Source organism: Rhinichthys klamathensis, unplaced genomic scaffold (assembly GCF_029890125.1).
Source record: "Rhinichthys klamathensis goyatoka isolate OS25496 unplaced genomic scaffold, OSU_Roscu_1.1 h1tg000103l_1, whole genome shotgun sequence".
Classification (NCBI taxonomy): domain Eukaryota; kingdom Metazoa; phylum Chordata; class Actinopteri; order Cypriniformes; family Leuciscidae; genus Rhinichthys; species Rhinichthys klamathensis.
This window is the reverse complement of record NW_026606642.1, coordinates 3655376-3672136: the sequence shown is the minus strand read 5'-3', so window position 1 is coordinate 3672136 and position 16761 is coordinate 3655376. Positions and strand designations below refer to the sequence as shown.

The following is a 16761-nucleotide window of genomic DNA, read 5'->3' as shown; positions in this document are numbered from 1 at the left end:
ACATTTTTATCTGACTCAATTGTGCATGTGCATTAGTAGAATTTAACTCATCTTGGTGTTTACATCAAACAACAGTTTTTTTTTTTTTTATGTGTTCTACCTGCCATGCAGTATACCCTATTTCAAGTCTGACTATGCCAGCCCCTGATGATGGGCAGAAGGAACCACAAATCTTCCCGTGAATGTAGTGTGGCTAATAATATGTGTATCCACGCAAAAAAGAAGTGAACAGACATGTCAGGCAGATATGTAAATGTCTTCCAAATTTATTATATATTTTAATGCAAAAAGACGTAGAAAAGTTATTACAACGGATCTTAAAAATACTGGGATAAAGGACTGGTGGATTTTCCTCAATCTAGGAAGGTTGGATCAGCCAATGCAAAACCCCTGCTCAGGAGGCCCCTGGGGAGACAGAAACAGGAGACAGCAACCCAGCACCAGTCGAAGCATGCAACACAGCAAGCTCTACACACTTAAGATCTTTAGATACCACTACAAAATATCACACCGTGTTGTAGTTATAACTTATAAGTACACACCAATACAGTGTCTCTACCAGTGTGGTCCCCTGAAGAGAAGGGGCAAAAAGCATCAGTATGGATCCGGCCTTGTACAAGGATAACCTACACAGAAGACATAGTTAGGGAAGAGAACCACCAGCATAAATGGCAACACTCAGAGTCAAGAAAAATTATTTTAAAAATGCTACTATTAATGTGGCACATGAGTGGCAAAATTACAGATAACCAAACAACAACAGGAAGCAATAAAGAAACGCTTATTAATCACATGAAAACAGTGGCTGGCCTGGTCCTTTTCAGTATGCTCAACTGTCCTACAGCACATTAACACATGCAGAGAAAAGGTGAACGTTCCGTTGCAGTGCAGCCCAGCAGCTCGATTCACAATGGGGGTGATCGCATAAATGTTAAACCTCCATACAGAAGCATGTGTCCTCCTTGAAGAGTATAGACACGCGCTTCTAGAATTACCCTGCATGAAAAGGGAGCCCAACTCACACAACAGTGTCTCACATCAACACAAAAAAGTCTGCCTTGCAGCCAGCAAACATTTATCACTTCCTGATTAGTCATGTGACCTTACAACAGATCATATGATCCCGGGTGTTGAGTGAATGTGCTGCATCTGTGGCTGCGTTCCAGTCCACTTTTAGACACGCACTCGCGAACTTCCCTAAGCACTTCCCCTCGGGGGAATCCCTGCCGCCATTTTGAAGTGCGTTCCACTTCGTGAAGTGAACAAGGGAAGTTTATATGGACAGACACTTGTTCCCTCGATTTAGACGGAGGGAGCGAGTCTACTTCATATGTACACTTCAGGCACCTTTATGGCCCACAATGCAGTACGATTGTGACGTAACCACAGATCGTCAAATCACAACCACAATAAACCACTCTATGATATATTCATTATTTTTGTATTTATTTACTTAAAACAACCCAACCACCTATATGCATATGGATGCTGCATTAAACAAATGTTTAAAGGGAAAAAAAGCAAATAATAAATAAACTCCACAGCTGATTCCAAGTGATCAAGGGCTTAGGACGTTCCAATTCAGCTTATTGCGGTTTCCTCCAGTAGTGGGCACTCGTGCAACGTAAGCAATGACGTACATCCGAGTGAACGAGGCGGAGGGAAGTTAGCGAGTGAAGGGCATGTCAATTTTGGACTGGAACGCAGCCTGTGTTGTACGCCTGCCTGAGTAGATCCCCACATATGAGATATTCCAAAAACCACATAAAATTGGTATGTGTAAACAGCTATATTGTTCTTATACAACTATGCAAAGCTGTTACAGTACTGAATAAAGACTGCTTCACCTTTCCTTGTCCCCGACATACCAGCAAGGTATTAGCAGCAAGGGTGTGAAGGATAAGACAATGATTTATCAGGACATTTTTTTAATGGGGTTTACAGTTTAATACAATACACATTACAAAAAAAATACATCTGCATTTTAAGCTCATGCAAGCTTCTGCTAAAAGTAGCTTCATCTGTAAAAGTCGCTGGCACTCTAAAATATTAAAGTCTGGGGCCCTGTTTAAAAAAGGGGTATAAGATCAAGAATAGTTCCTTGAATATCAATCCCGATTTCAAAGACACATAGTTAGATCTCACAGTAATATCACTGGTTTATTTTAGTAAACCTTTCATCTGTCTTTCTGTGATTCAGTATTTTGTACTAAAGCAGTTTTGTCTAAGCAGAAGTCAAATGGTTTCATATGAACACGAATGGAAAACAAAACACCCTTCACACTCTTCTCACCTCAGACACATCCCAGACGTAGTGTTGGCCCAGATCCGGCCCACATCTGGTATGTGTGGAGTCCATGTGATCTGGGCCAACACTATGTTGCTCTCTGGGATTCACAAACTGGCATCAAACACAAACGTCCAGCAGTAGATGCTCATGCACAAGGTGTTCACCCAACAGATCAAATCACATTTCTGTAAAGATGTAAATAAAAGAATAAATTAAACAAAAATCAGGTTTAAATTATGAGGAGTGTTTTGCATTTAGCTATTTTTTGCATGAGATTTGTTTGCACACGTGGCCAGATTTACTAACAGCTTGCTCCAGCATTAAACAATTACTGTCAGGATTTACTAAAGAGACTGCTCTTTTACTAAAGTGTAAAGAAATAGTGCTGAAAAGGTGTGGACAGGGTTATTTGCACATGTATTTGTAGGAGTTTTCTTTTCAAACACAACAGTTATGGATGAGTATTTAAATGTATCATGCAAGGTGATTTACTAAGGTTTGCACTAGTCAATTTGCTGGTATTTGCTGCATTATTTACCGCCCCAAAAAGCATTCTTTAACCAGACGGCTCTTGGTAGAGGTTTAGTAAATCTGGCCCATGTTCTCTTTAAGGAGTCAAACATGAAATTGCTCCAATAGACCATACAATTTAGATGATTTGTATTACAAGGTAAATTATTTTTAGGGGATAATTTCTTTCATCAATCTTTATGTATCACATGTGGTGATTCTCACAATCCCTAAACTCAACCAAAGACAAACTGAGAGCGACAGCACAGATAAGTAGAAAACACTGAAGATTGATCATCTTCTCATGGCAAGAGGTGCATACTCCACATGATCCTTCTCTTTAATATCCTGTAAACACACACACACACACACACACACACACACACACACACACACACACACACACACACACACACACACACACACACACACACACACACACACACACACACACACACACACACACACACAAAACAAGTGATGATAGGCTACTAAAAAGAAAATTTGACTATATTGGCAGTATAGTGAAGTAATGTCAGGTTGGACATTAACTATCTGATCTGATATGTGATTTTGATGTCAGATGGTTTAACAAAGTGAGATTCTGCAAAAATAAACAAATGTTAATTTGTAAAATAGAACTTAATCATTTTGTGAAAACAAACCATTTATGATGAAATAACTAAGTGCATCGTGGATCTACTTCCCAGCATGCTTTTAGCACTGTATTAGGAGAGTAAATGTTGAAATGAAGGAAATATTGCTTCAAATATATGTAGAAAAATGAATTACTTTATCTTGTCTGGAACTATAGAGCAACTTAAATAAGGAATCTTACCAATTTCTGTGTTTCTCTTTTGTGGAAAGTCGGATCAGCATACGTGATCTCTGTAACAGGAGTCTGAACTGTTTCTACAACAACAATAATAGATGGATTAACAACAAAACACAATCTTAACTAGATCTGTTTATTTTGCAACATGTTATTATTAGGGCCGTCAGAATTAAAGTATTAATATATGCAATTAAATATTTAAAACAAACGAGATAATCAGTGACCAAGAAAACCAAAACTGAACGGAGCAGATTAGTATCGAGCGAACGCCTACTTCATTTGCTTGCTTTGTTCAAGAGTGTCTCATCATAATGTAAATCCCTCCCCCTAAATGTATATAAATTGCAATGTAAAGTTCCCTTAGTTCAGACTAGATTTGGATGACTACAGCGACGCTCAGCGAGTTCTCAATAAAGAATCCTGCTTGAAAGATATCCCAACGTCTCCTTGTCTTCGCTTCTGAGTTTCCTACACTTTAGAAGAAAAAGTTCACAACAATACCTCTAACATTAGAGTTCCATAGCCTACAATATCAAATGAACTAGTGCCCACAAAGATACTGACCAAGTCCATAAATAAAACTAACAACAGGATACAAATGTGAAATTGTTTCCCCACTAACACACACCGGATAGAATACATATTTTTGATAAAATATTTTGCAACTGAAAAGCTACATCATTTAGGTTACACTTACCTTCTTGATCAGTTTTTCCGTGTTTCCTGCAGATCCAGAAGATCCCAAATCCAGCAACAATCATCAGAGATCCAGAAGCAGAGATCCACATTATCACAGACACTGGAGAGAGTGAAGAAGGCTGTTCATCCAGCTCTGTAATAGAAAAAAGTGAACGTATCAGTGTGATCTACAACAGAAGACAGAGATCAGGTCAGTAAACACACATATATCATCAGTGCTGCTGTACCTGCACATGTGTGACAGAGTGTGTTGATGTCCAGATGTGTGGTCTGGTTGCTGATGGGATTGTTCAGCACACAGCTGTAGGTGTTTTTATCCTGATATTCCACCTCCAGAGGTAGAGAGAGACTGATGCTGAGATCACACACACTGATGCTGGACAATACACTCATTTCTGCGTACCAGGAGAGAGTCGCATCACTCACATTCAACACTGATGAACACACCAGTGAACATGATGATGATGATGATGAAGAACAGTGTGAAGAGTTTCTGATGATGACAGGAACAGGCAGACGAGCTGAGAAACATGGGAAAATAAACCGATGTATTGATAAATCTACGCAACAGTTTTCAGTTCAGAGAGTTGAATGAGTGTTTGTACGGTCTGTCACCTCAAACTATAAAATTATTCATCAATTCAATATGTTCACATAAAACAAGCAAATGGAAAGGACAGGACAAATGATCTCTACTCACCATAGACAGAAACATTGAATGTTTTTGATGTCGATTTCGCTCCCCTTATCTCTAGTTTATAAACTCCAGTATGTTCAGTTGTGGTGTGTGTGATGGTCAGAGATCCAGTTTGATTGTCCAGCTTCAGTCTGTCTCTGAATCTCCCATCAGGAACATCATCATATGTGGAGAAGACTCGGCTCACGTTGCTGATTTTAGCTATCGAAGAGTTTTCAGCTCCAAATTTCCACAGTATATCATCATCTTCATGTATTTTAGTAACATTAGTATTTAAAGTGACAGAATCTCCCTCCATCACTGACACTGAATCACCAAACACACCTGGAGAACATGATTTCAATGGTTTATACATCCTGAAATCACTAAGACGAGTATAAAATAAACTCACTGTTTTATCACTGTCTCTCATGCTCTCGGGGTTCCTGCTTGTTTTGACTAATGAGTTTTGTAGCTGTATATTATAAACTTTATTTTTAAAAGGATAAAAATCGCCTTATTTGACTTATTTACCACTCCATTGAAAGGTTGGGCTTTCCAAGCCTCCATGCAGATCATAAACTGATATATTAACATTCACTAGAGATGTCCATTACTTTCCATGACTTTTAACATTTTATTTGGATGACATTTCTAGAGCTGGAAATTTCATTGTCTTCACAGAGACCTGAATTCAAAGAAAGATCTCACAATATTCATGATTTGTACATGTATAGCCATCAAAAATAGCAGCTTTTTCACCAAATTAAACCATAAAATATAACTTACCAATCAGATGGCACAAGCACAAACAGAACAAAGCAAACACGTGAAACATTTTCTTCCGTTGTTCAGTGTCTGATGACACTATCTGCTAAAACCTCAATCTGGTGTGAATCCTCCCACGACAGTTTGACCCTCCCAGTTTCACACACATCTGCACATGATATATTGTTATAGATCATCTGGCTGTTATTAAGATTTTAATGCTTCTTAATGGATTATTTATTTTTGTCATTTAACATACTCTTTGTAACTGTCTGACTGTTAAATGGCTAAAAGTAGATGAATATTGTGTGAATTGTGTATAAATTACATTTCATGTTAAAATAGAGCGTAACTCAAGTTCACTCAATTCATTTTTAAATTGTTGTGTTTATTTGCATATTTATTCAATTCTCAGAGAACGGAAAATGAAAGTAAATAGTTAAACCCGTCTGCCATCTCAAAGTTTTACTGAAGTTCGTCGTCAGAGTCAAACTGAAACCTGCTGCGGTCTGATTCCTGTTAGCAGACACTCTTCTGTTCAACATGATCTGCTTCACTGGTGAATTATTAACTGTTTATTCCAGAATAATACAACACATGAATTTACAGTTGTTTTTAAAAAAAAATATATATATATACATAAAAGTGTGTAAGGGAACACAGAACGATACATTCTTATTTTGGAAATACAAAAGAAAATGCATAACCTCAGCAGCAAAAAAAAAGAAAGAAAAAGAATCAGCATCTTTATAAAAATGCTTCACAAAAGGCACTGTCTTGCAGGTTACAACACATTTGTTACAAGTAAATACAAAGAAAACCATTCACTTTTGCACAAGTCAACAATAAGGACATTGAGTAGACTAAAGGGCCAGCCCAGACTCTGTTAGAGCCCTAAGCGAGATTTTAGATAAATAAATAAATATGTATATTTCATATGAACTGCAATTTACTATTGTGACGATCGGCAGCTGTAGTGCCCTCGAGAGCCACTGGAGGGCACTCTCTCATTGTGTTTTCCCCATGGACTCATTATGTGTTATTATGTTCAGCTGTGTTGCATTATTGGTTATTGAGTTCCTGATTTAAACCTGTGTTTCTCCTTTATCCTTTGCGAAGTCTTGTTTCACTGTTGTGTACATCTCCGAGCGTTTCCTAGTTTTCCAAGTCTGTTTAGTCTCTTGAGTCATTACTAGTTAGTTACCATGATTCTTACTTGAAAAGCCAATCCTAAAGTGTAGAATCTTCTAATCCTTCACAAGATATTTGCACACACGTATATGAGCTAGGAGACAAATAAAAACATATATTTTTTTATATAATAAAATCACTGTATATGGTATTTGGATGGCTGATAACTCAATATGTTCCAGCCGTCACCGTGACTCTGGCCAATTTTCTGGCATTCCTCTGGACTGGCATTGAATCACTACAGGACAAGTAAGGTCCCGACAACTGCATTTAAAAAGCCATTTCTTTAAAATGATTCAGTTGATAAATGGTTATCTTGGAGAGAGCATAGGCTAATTATTTCCCAAATCATAAGTCTGCTATTCTATTACATATTGATAAACCTTGTGTATTTGTTTACAGTAGCAGTTATTAATGTTAATGTAGTGCTAGTCATTTGTCCTGCATTAGTTATTGATTAGTTTTGCATGAATTATTGATCTTTTTCAGTAGTTCTCTGGGAACCATTAAAAAAATAGTAGTTATCAATTAGTTAATAGTGAACTACCACTTTCATCTGTGCGCTGTTACTTACTAATTCGTTAATCAGAATTTCTTGTTAGTTAATAGTAGTTACTAGATTGTTAATATTGTATTACTCATTTGTTCCTGTGTAGTTATTCATTAACGAAGGAACCGTATTCTAAAGTGTTACCCAAAAATCTGTTAGTGAACTTTAAAATGTGCAAAGTGATACAGGGATTGTTACAATTTATTTAGCCTATAGCTGACCATGTCAAATGTAATACATCATGATTAATCTCACTTTACTCATTTTAAAATAGCAGTGCAGAATAAGTAATGAATAAATTATTTAAAAAACTTGCTTCTGTGGGAGCCATTAATTTTACATTCATTCTGGCACACCCTGCATTCATATTTCACATGATATCTCAGGTACGATATGATTCATATAGTGCAATGATGTTGTTTATCTGGATCGAATTCACAGCAATTATATAATCACAGAAACTTTATTTTGACAAAAAAAGGAAGCTGTTTCTTCTGAACCTGAACTGAACCTGCAGGATGACTTTTCCCTTACACTCAGACAGTGAGGCTTCTGGCTTTTCCTCATAGATCTGAAGCACTCAGACCTAACCGTGACCTCTCCTGACTCCTTGTTTGAAACTGTGATTAACATAGAGGTTAGGGAATTGCATTTCAGAAACACAAAATATTCATGACGTTAACCGATCATTTTGCTAACATTATTAACTTTCATTCCTTACTGTGCCAACTTTGGCTAGTAAAGAGCCAATGAGCTAGCATGTATCGTTTTTTGGTAAACTCAAAACAGAGGCTTGTTAACTTACCTTCATAGTTGTTTATGTAATGGACACATATCATTTAAAACCTTTGTCCTTTTTTGATGTTGGTATCTTCGATGTGGCCTGGATGATCCGATGTACATCGTTTGCCGTTATACTCGGCAGGTCCTGCAGCGATCGTGTAAAAGACAACATAGCTACCACGTACGTTAACGTGAACCGGAAGTACTGAAGCTGGCTGATGATTCCGGAAGCATCAGAACGGAAGTGCGTGGCATTTAGCCTATTATAATTGCTGATCTTGTGTTTTACTTCAGATGGAAGAACAGGGGTCTTACTGTTCACATTTACAAACATCAGATGGTAAAACACATTTCTGTAACTGAATCATCAATTCTGAACATTTGTCCTACTTTCTGTTAATTAATTTTCTTCATTTCAGATGATTTGTGTCCCAGAACAAAATGTCCCTGGTTAAAAATTCAATGAAGTATGTCACTGAGACCGACGTCGCTTCATCAACCTGAGAATCCACAGATAGATGCTGCAAAAAGGACGTCCCTTAATCAAACTACGACTACTCAGACGGGTGTCCCTGACAAGGCGTCCAGTAATTGGACCGAGCCTCTGCTGATGGGACGTCCCTTATTCAGACTGAGACACTACATGACATTAGCAGCAGAAAAAACAAAAGTGCTTGAGGATTTCCAGTATGTAATGGTGGAAGGATTATTACATCTGCTAAAGGATCCAGACAGGAACAGTGCAGGATTATTTTTTCTCCCAGTATTGGGAAAACCACTCAGGGGTGTAAGTTAGTCAGAATCTGCTTAAACGCAAAAGAGTTTTTTGTTCAGTGCCGAGTTCTTTATAGTTCACAGCATGTTATGTTGGAATTAGGGCCGGGACTCGATTAAAAAAATTAATCTAATTAATTAGAGGCTTTGTAATTAATTAATCGAAATTAATCGCATTTTAATTGCATAAATATTTGACCTGAGAACAGTGAGAAGTAATTTTTTTCACATGGATTTTCAGTATACTATTGAATAATGACTGAATACATAAGCTTAATCAACAACATAGTTTATTTTTGTTCAACCAAGTCCAGCAGACCAGTGCAATTTTTGCCATTAAGTGTAGTAGCATATTGCTACACTACACTAATAGCAATAGCGAATTCCTTGTTGCATAGCTTGCACACAACCATGCTCTTATCGACGCTTCCATCCATTCGCTTTTTATAACAAAAATTCCCATCCACCGGCCAACCAAAGCGATCTAGGCGATCTATGAAGCAAGCGATCTCTCGTCAGCTTCTTCATCATGAACGCTAGTTGGTGCGCCAGTATAATCGGTCCGCCGAAACTCATCCAGTGAGAAACGTTCCGCGGTGCAAAACTAAGTGTGATTAAAATAATTTGTGTAATTAATTAACGCGTTAAAGTCTGTAATTAATTAATCTTAATTAACGCGTTAAAGTCCCTGCCCTAGTTGGAATAATTTAAACACTGCATGCAACATCACCAGCCCAGTCTCATCCAAAGACGTCATATGTCTGACGCTTTTGACCATACGTCAACATCCGACGTTTTAGGGTACCCTTTAACGTCAGTATATGATGCTATCTAATCCTAACCCTACCCCAGACCTAAACCTACCGGCGTCATCTCACTGACGCTAAAGGTAAAGCGTCAGACATATGACGCCCTAGGATCATCATCTAACTGACGTTAAAGGGTACCCGTCGGATGTTGACGTATGGTCAAAAGCGTCAGTCATATGACACTTGAACTATCCTTAAGAAAAAGGTGAAATCACAAGTTACGACTCCTCATGGCAGATGTTTGTGTGCTATTCTGAAATAGCTGTATTAAAAACCTTTTTACTGGCGATGCTAACACTTTGGGCCATTCTGCTTTTTAAATTGCAAGTTAATCGCAGTGCATTTTCTTTCAAATAACTTTAGATATGTTTTTTTTTTTTTTACTTGACCAAAAAACTCCTAAGTGTCTTCTTTTATAAGAAACCATGACTAGGACAGTCATGAATTGCAGTCATTTAAGTTTACTTATCCCAATTACATTTTCCAGTGTATGCTCAAGAAAGCGGCTAGTTTATTACACTTTTATGTTGATTTGTTGTTTACATTTTGTGATTCTTTTTTACAGATTTGTAAGATTTCCATTTACTTCAAATTTATGCTAACTTTTATTAATAGTCACAACATAGTTGTAATGAACAACCAGACAAGGTTAGATCCAAACGCAGCGTGAGTTTATTCACAGGGTAGTCAGACAGGCAAGGGTCACAGACAGCAAACACAGCATAGGAGACAAAGGCAATACTCAGAGTCCGATAACCAGGCGAGATGACAGAGGCAGGCGGCAGATGAGACGGAATCCGGGAGACAGGCAATGGGTCAAAAACACAGACAGGCATAGTTCTAAAGGAATTACTAATTATTTGGATCCGTATTCTAAAGTGAAGATCATGGTGACTTTTGCGCACTGAAAGATTCTTAAAAGCCTATATTTTTATTTATATATCCTGCACAATACATTTAAAATAAGTATAGTTTAATTGTATATTATTTATGTGTAGTGTAGGCTATATAAATATATGCACTTCTGAATTCTTGACATATATAAATATAAAATTGTGAAATGTATGATTGCATGATTGAATTTTATAAGAGTACTAATAGTAATTTTTTTTTATTAACATTAGTTTTTTATAAAATTACTGTGCAGATTTTTTCAAGAATTACTTTTTGCTGCTGATTTATACACTCATTAAGTTTAATAAAAATACATAATACATTTATGTAATATTTAAAGGTGTTAACTGTAATCTTACACTGCAAAATTATAACTTACAAAGGATTAAATTCATCACAATTATGGATATTTGCCGTGGGGCGAGGGCTTCGATAAACTCTCTCTTTTTTGACCATACATGTGTTTGCATCCCTGAGAATGGGAAAGAAAGGTGATTTAAGCAATTTTGAGCGTGGCATGGTTGTTGGTGCCAGACGGGCCGGTCTGAGTATTTCACAATCTGCTCAGTTACTGGGATTTTCACGCACAACCATTTCTAGGGTTTACAAAGAATGGTGTGAAAAGGGAAAAACATCCAGTATGCGGCAGTCCTGTGGGCGAAAATGCCTTGTTGATGCTAGAGGTCAGAGGAGAATGGGCCGACTGATTCAAGCTGATAGAAGAGCAACTTTGACTGAAATAACCACTCGTTACAACCGAGGTATGCAGCAAAGCATTTGTGAAGCCACAACACACACAACCTTGAGGCGGATGGGCTACAACAGCAGAAGACTCCACCGGGTACCACTCATCTCCACTTCAAATAGGAAAAAGAGGCTACAATTTGCAAGAGCTCACCAAAATTGGACAGTTGAAGACTGTGGCTGGTGGTGGTGTAATGGTGTGGGGGATGTTTTCTTAGCACACTTTAGGCCCCTTAGTGCCAATTGGGCATCGTTTAAATGCCACGGCCTACCTGATTATTGTTTCTGACCATGTCCATCCCTTTATGGCCACCATACCCATCCTCTGATGGCTACTTCCAGCAGGATAATGCACCATGTCACAAAGCTCAAATCATTTCAAATTGGTTTCTTGAACATGACAATGAGTTCACTGTACTAACACAGTCACCAGGGGCCTCATTTATGACCGTTGCGTACGCACAAAACAGGCCCTGAAAGAGGCATACGCCACTTCCGACGCATAAGTTGTGATTTATAAAAACAAACTTGACGGAAAAATGTGCGCACCTGCACGCAAACTCTGACCCATGCGTACGAATGTTTTGGAGACGGAGCAGTTTGGCGACACCGATGGTGGGTCACTTTTAGACAGAAAATCTAAAGAAAATTATACATAGGCTATATACAGAATAGAAAGATAATACAAATATAATTTCACTCACCAAGCATATCACTTGAGGCAAATATTCATCCCTTCTTAAATGTCCGCGCCAGCGAGCGCGTTGGGCCGTTTAGTGAAACTAACGCCTATCTAACGACAGAGTCCTAATCATAAAAACAGTGCATGTTCACAATAACAGTTTAAATTAATAAAAGAATGATTTAAACTGTTTTACTTCTGATATAAACATTTAGATTAAATATGCCATTGTCATTGATGGAGTTAAACACTTAAACATGAAACCATTACTGAGAAGTAACAACATTTTTTATATTTAATAAATATAAATATTTGTTGTGGATGCAATGCTTTTGAACACTTTTCCTCTGGCATGCTGTGTTTTAATGTTTTAACTAAAGAGATAATTGCTTATAGCAGATTGTCTGAGAAAATAGTTTTGTGCAAATAATGCACAACAGTCTATCTGTTTCCATTAAAAATATAAATCAATAAAAAATACTATTTAGTCAGTGGAAAAGATTGTGAAAACTTTCTCTGAAATGTATTTTACACTATTTGATTTATTTATTCAAAAACAAGGCAAGGATAGGCTACTAAATTATTTTTATTAATGTAATGTGACGGCACATCCGTATTAGGCTATTTCATATTTTCCTAATGTCTTGTACCGTTAAACATGTTATCACGTGGATGAATGCAAATGATATGCAGATGAGGATATGCATAGTAAAACTAGGCGTTGTAAGCTCCATATGTTGTACATTTATCGTCTTATAGACTAGGAATGACGATAAGAGACGCTGCTTCGTTTAGACGTTTAATGAAATGAAACAAAGATAAATACAGCGTGCTTGTTCAGCAAATCGTTCACAAAAAATGGCCGTTGCCAAAATCACCAAACATAAACAAACTTCACGTGAATCACGTGCCTTTCACCATTGCTCAATGCATCTTGGGAAATGAAGTCAATTCACAAATAATAATTACACATGAATGTTTTTGACCACATATGTATCTGAAACATGAACTGTTAATCTTAGTGTTGTGTATTAAATGTTAACTTATTAATTTTAACTTGGTAATCTTAACTTTCGTAACTATTCTTTTAAATAGTCTTCTAACAAATAAATTCTCAACATCCTCCCCCCCATAAACTACAGTTTATATAATTTCCAAAGGATACAAAAGCTGGATGGGTCTTCGCAGAACAGTCCCTGAACTCGTGCGAACTGCACATGACCTCACAAGTCCATCACGACCTGGAAACAATTCCTCAATTCTTCCTAGCTTCCAGCTTTGTCTTGGGGTGTTATCTTCTCCGATGAGTGCAACATCTCCGACCTTCAGCAGAGAAGACCGTGGGGTGTCGCAGCGATGAGCCGACTTCAAATCCAGCAAATATTCTCTCCGCCATCGGTTCCAGATGTTGGTCATAAGTCTTTGTCGGTAGCGCCACCTCCTGTTCATCTCCTCCTTGTTCGCTGTTGGATGGTTAGTCTCAGCTGGACATGGCTTAGAAGGCAAGCAGCTCAGTCTCTGGCCCACCAAGAAATGAGCAGGTGTTAGTGGCTCTGGCTCGTCCACATCATTGTGAACATAAGTGAGCGGCCTCGAGTTTATTATGGCTTCAGCTTCAGTCAGAATGGTGCACATTTCTTCAAAGTTGAGTTTAGCTCTGCCTAGCACTTTTCTGAGAATAATTTTGACTGACCTTACCAGCCGCTCCCAGAATCCGCCCCACCAGGCTGCTCTTTCAGCGATGAACCGCCAGGTGATGCCCTTCTCAGAGAAGAACTCCCGTAGCTGTGGATCTTTTATGCCTTTCCAGAGCTCCTTCAAATCTTGATCCGCTCTCTTGAACGTCTTGGCGTTATCTGAATAAATCACCTTACATAATCCTCTTCTCGAGATGAATCTTTTCAACGCTAGCAAGAAGTTCTCTGTAGACATATCCGAGACCAGCTCTAAGTGCACCGCTCTGGTTACAGCGCAAGTGAACAGTGCTATATACGCTTTTGTCATGACGTTCTGTGTCTTCACATAGAGTGGCCCTGCGAAGTCCACACCAGTGATCTCAAATGGCGGTGACTCTGTTATTCTGTCTCTTGGCAGTGGCGCGGTAGTCTGCTGCCCAGCCTTTGCCTTGAATTTCTTGCAGAGTACACATCTGGACACAACCTTCTTCACTACCTGTCGTGCCCTCAAAACCCAATATTTCTCTCTTATCTGCACTAAAGTGTCTCGTACACCCGCATGCATTATCTTTTCATGTTCATACTGCACCAACATTTCTGTGTATCGGTGGTTGTTGGGCAAAATCCATGGGTGCTTTTCTCTGTAAGAGAGATCAGAATGCTGGAGCCTTCCTCCCACACTGAGCAGCTCCTCTTCATCCAGAAATGGTTTTAGCTCTCGGATTCTGGAGTCAGTGTGGGGACATTTCCCTGCTTTCAGCAAATCAATTTCAGAGCTGAAACTCTGGTTCTGAATCACCTTTATCCAGTTTTTTCCTGCTTCATTCAGCTCTTCTGCCGTCAGTTCACCACTGATTTTTGTGCTTGAGCGGGTGTTGTAGATAAACCTCTTTATCCAGGCTGTCACCCGGAGCACTGTTTTTAGTTTGCTGTACCTCTCCAGACATAAAACAGGGCTTAAGAAGTCTTGGTCTTGCTTAACAAACTGTACAGCAATCTGGTATTTGGATCTGAGTTCAGACCTTACCTCATCTTCCTGAACATCTTCCTGAGTGCTCTCTAACTGATCAGGTGACATCAGAACACAAGGACCATTCCACCACAATGTGCTCTGCTTCAGGTCCTGCACAGTTAGGCCTCTGGTGGGGAGGTCAGCTGGATTCATTTTCCCTTTGCAGTGAGACCATGACTGTGGGTCAGTCAGAGACTGGATTTCTGTGACTCTATTTGCTACAAACTGCTTCCACTTATGAGCAGAACCACAAATCCAACGCAGCACTACCATTGAGTCTGTCCATAGTCTGAGTTGTGTCTTGTCTAGCTGCAGTGCTTTCATGAGGGTGTTCCCCAGCCTGGCTGCTATTACAGCACCCATTAGCTCCAGGCGTGGCAGTGTCATCCTTTTGAGTGGAGCCACTCTGGACTTGGATGCAACCAGGCTTATAGTCACTTCTCCCTCCTTTGTTTCTCCTTGAAGATAAGCAACTGCACTATACGCCCTTTCACTCGAGTCACAGAACACATGTAGCTTTAACTCTTGACCGTCCTGCTGTGGTATGTGTGTTTGATACCATCGTGGAATTGAGACCTGATGCAGTTGAGGGAGCTCTGAGCACCACTGTTGCCATTTCTTTGTCAGATCAGGTGGCAGTTCCTCGTCCCACTTGAGCCCTCTCTCCCACATCTCTTGGAACAAACACTTAATCCTGATAGTGTAAGGGGTCAGGAATCCTAGAGGGTCAAAAATGCGAGCAGAAGACTGCAGAACACTTCGTTTTGTGTTTTCTCTTTCTTTCAGAATATCAAGCAGCCCCCTGAGGTCGAACACAAAATCATCAGTGGCCGGTCTCCACACCATACCCAGCACCTTCAGCGCAGACCCGTGTGATTCTGGTTGCACAGCACAATCCATCAAGCTTTTCTGCCATTTTTCTTTGAGCTCAGGAGAGTTTGTCATCCATTTACATAGCTCCATGCCTGCAGCAGACATAATGTTCCTGGCTGTCGTTGTCACTGTATGTGCCTTGGTCACCTCACTTGCACTTGAAATAAAATCATCGACGTAGAGTGAGGAGCTAAGGACTTCTACCACATGTGGGTGTTCTAGCTCATACTGTCTTAAATGCTTCCTAATGGTGGCTGCGAGTAAGAATGGGCTTGATGAAGCTCCGAACACCACTCTTGTCATTCTGAGCATGCGCAGCGTCAGATCCTTCTCCTCTGTTGGCGGTCCCATGAACCACAGAAATCTTACAGCGTCCCGATCTCTTTCTGAGAGTGAAATCTGCAGAAATGCTTTTTTGATATCTGCCATATATGCGATTTCATGCAGTCTAAATTTGATCAAAATACTCATCAGATCTGGATTCAGATTGGGACCTGTTAAGAGACAGTCATTTAGTGAGGGACTTTTATTTTCGTGGGAGGACGCATCAAACACAACCCGCAGTTTTGTTGTCGCCTTATCCTCTCTCAATACCGCGTGATGAGGTAAGTAATATGTCTGACTGCCTTGGGACGATGCATGCTCCCTTGGCACGTCCTCTGCCATTCCTTGTTTTAAGTAGTCCTCCACAACTTCATTGTATCTGCTGTAGAGTGTGACATCCTTGCTTAGTTTCCTTTTCAAACTCTCAAGTCTCTTTTTTGCGATGCGGTAATTGTCTTGAAGTGGAGGATGATGTTGTCGCCATGGCAACTCCACTTGGTAACGCCCATCCTTGAAGATGGAGGTTTCCTCGAACCGCCGCAACGCTTCTACATCCTCTGGGCTCTCAGACTTCTCACTTGTGATGCCCAGGGACTCAAGCTCCCAGAATGCATGCAGCTGTTTATCAATCTGTGCATCCTCGCTGAGCTGAATATGCATGCAGGTCGTCT

At 39.4% G+C, this 16761-nt stretch overlaps 1 protein-coding gene and 1 long non-coding RNA gene across 2 annotated transcripts in view; one reads left to right on the top strand and one right to left on the bottom strand.

Annotated features, from left to right (window-relative positions):
- The window catches only part of LOC130087013 (uncharacterized), a 111152-nt gene that overhangs the window by 41284 nt on the left and 53107 nt on the right, over positions 1–16761 (top strand). The window lies entirely within an intron of this gene.
- LOC130086961 (uncharacterized) lies at positions 3079–4385 on the bottom strand. Its single transcript, XR_008807296.1, has 3 exons — positions 4333–4385; positions 3639–3712; positions 3079–3148 (listed from the first exon to the last, which is right to left on the bottom strand). It is a non-coding gene; the product is annotated as an uncharacterized LOC130086961 (long non-coding RNA).